The 2,500-nt window shown below is 44.1% G+C and overlaps 2 non-coding genes across 2 annotated transcripts in view; both read left to right on the top strand.

Annotated features, from left to right (window-relative positions):
* LOC143262539 (small subunit ribosomal RNA) overlaps positions 1 to 63 on the top strand; it is a 1,921-nt gene extending 1,858 nt beyond the window's left edge. Inside the window, exon 1 of the ribosomal RNA XR_013036321.1 lies at positions 1 to 63. This exon is cut by the window's left edge and continues 1,858 nt beyond it. This is a non-coding gene — a ribosomal RNA (small subunit ribosomal RNA).
* Positions 64 to 1,397: 1,334 nt separating this feature from the next.
* Positions 1,398 to 1,552, top strand: LOC143262543 (5.8S ribosomal RNA). The gene has a single exon (XR_013036325.1). It is a non-coding gene; the product is annotated as a 5.8S ribosomal RNA (ribosomal RNA).
* Positions 1,553 to 2,500: the final 948 nt, after the last annotated feature.

A 2,500-nucleotide genomic window follows, 5' to 3' on the forward strand; every position in this document is an offset into this window, starting at 1 on the left:
TTATTTAGAGGAAGTAAAAGTCGTAACAAGGTTTCCGTAGGTGAACCTGCGGAAGGATCATTACAATGTTCCAATATATCTCAAAGAGAGAGGAGAGGAGGAGAGAAAATGAATTCGATTAGTTTGTGGATAAGAATTCATATAAAAAAAAAGATATTGTTGAGCCCGCCAGATCATTCGTGCGTGATTTACACGGCCAGACGTGTGTACTACACGTATTAGGCCTTTGATCTGCGTTGCGTAGGCCACAACAAATCTTTCAAAGAGAGAGAGATATATGTGTTGTTGGGGTTTGTGATTATGAAGGTGCCCCAACGCACAAAAATATATAAAAATGTACAAAGTTGGGATGTGGTGTGGTGGAGAAGAGTTGGGCCCGACCAGATCATTCGTGCGTGATTTACACGGCAGACGTGTGTACTACACGTATTAGGCCTTTGATCTGCGTTGCGTAGGCCATCTTCCTTCCAAGACACACACGTGTTGGGGTTTGTGTGATTTTATGATAGTGCCCCAACACGGAAAAATAAGCGTACGAGAAGAGTTGGGCCCGACCAGATCATTCGTGCGTGATTTATACACGGCCAGACGCGTATTATATTACACGTATTAGGCCTTTGATCTGCGTTGCGTAGGCCATCTTCTCGATAGAGAGAAAGCCAATGTATTCTTTTTTCTTTCTTTACACACACACACACACAGTTGTAGTAGGACAGGGAGGGATGCGAGCGTGCTAATCACGCTTCCTCAAGTCTTCGCTGTGGTGTGTAAAAAAAAAAGAAAAAAAGGAATCGTTGGGAAAGTCCAAAGGACGAAAATATCGGGCAGTCTGAAGATAACTTAATGCTCGTTTACATTGGTATCAAGAGAGACCGGCTTGTGTAGCTCGTTTCAATGCTGTGTCGTTGTCATTGACACCCTACTCTGTTGCGCGCTAGTGGCAGCATGAGCGTGGGACGTATATATATATATGACACCCAGCTAGAGCCGGCCGTGAGTCCGTCCGGTGTAAATAACGACGAAAGGAGAGAGAAACTTTTCGAATCCAGTATCGGGTTGATAATTGTCCAGTTTGAATATCCATATCCCCGTCGTTTTTGGAGGTGATATACTCTCTGTGTTTCTTCGATAGAAGGCTTTTCAATGTTCTATTCGCTCCGACCGTCGAACTTGCAAGAAAACAGTGGTTTTGGATTTGCTCGTACATATATATATGGTTTCGACGGAAATATCTCGTTCTTTAAGGGACAATTATGTCGTTGTACGACGACTCCCGAATCTCCTTCGCGCGCTGGTTGGAGCTCTTCGGGTATCGGCTTGTTCCGAAATATAACACAAAAATGTGGTGGATAGCAAATACACATTATATTATATATGAGAGAATAAAAGGGAAAAATTACCCTGAACGGTGGATCACTTGGCTCGTGGGTCGATGAAGAACGCAGCTAATTGCGCGTCAACGTGTGAACTGCAGGACACATGAACATCGACATTTCGAACGCACATTGCGGTCCACGGATACAATTCCTGGACCACGCCTGGCTGAGGGTCGTTTACGTACTTATAAACTGCTTGCGTTGATGGCACTTGTTGCCTATATACGTACGAGCGAATGATGGGCGCTTCGTCGGCGTTTGTCGCGGTCCTATGAATATTGAGAAATTTTACGTACGTCTAACAGTCTTCGAGAGAGATGGAAATCGTGTTCGAACTAGCGTGAGTGTGGAAGGCGGTGTCGTGTGTCGTATATGTTTTATATACGTCCGCCCGTCTGAAACACCGCTTCGAAGCGGTGACAAAATCTTTTTCGGGACGATTCGTATCCGTAGAACTATCGAGATTTCACTGGTACATTTTCAACGCGCTCCCGACGTCGCCTGAAATGAAACGAGATGGGTTTAACCCACGAAAGCGTACTACACGAGTCTGTCCTATGTGAAGACTGTGTACAGAGATCGAACGAACGCATGAAAGAAATTGAACGAAAGAACACATAACCCGCAAAAATATAGAGTAGAATTGTGACCGTTGCTTCGAATTTGAATTTATATGTATATATATATCATAGCCCCAGGGAGTGGAACCTATGAGTGTGGAAGGATGTCTCTTACCGTTATGTTGCCAGAGGAAAAAAAGTCTCTCTCTTCGTACGACACATTTGTGTACGAATTGTATCGATGGCTATATAGATCCGATGTTGCACATATTCTGAGTAAAGAACACCCCACCCGGGTTACCGTCCTAAAACTCTTCTATTGGTGTGGCTATGATGTGTGTGTCAACGCAATCGCGAGTCTGGTTCTACGGGAAAACCGTTTGTCGGTCGCCCCATATATCTTTTTGTTCTCTTCAAATGATCGAATAGCGAAACCGCACGAGATCAATCGGTCGTCTAGTCCCCGAAAGTACTTTTCGGACGGACGTTAAAGTTATACCGATTGTAATCGTCTTGCGAGTGTTTCGAAGATCTATATTTGGAGAGGATATCGAATTTTATAAA

Source organism: Megalopta genalis, unplaced genomic scaffold (genome assembly GCF_051020955.1).
Source record: "Megalopta genalis isolate 19385.01 unplaced genomic scaffold, iyMegGena1_principal scaffold0141, whole genome shotgun sequence".
In the NCBI taxonomy this organism is placed as follows: domain Eukaryota; kingdom Metazoa; phylum Arthropoda; class Insecta; order Hymenoptera; family Halictidae; genus Megalopta; species Megalopta genalis.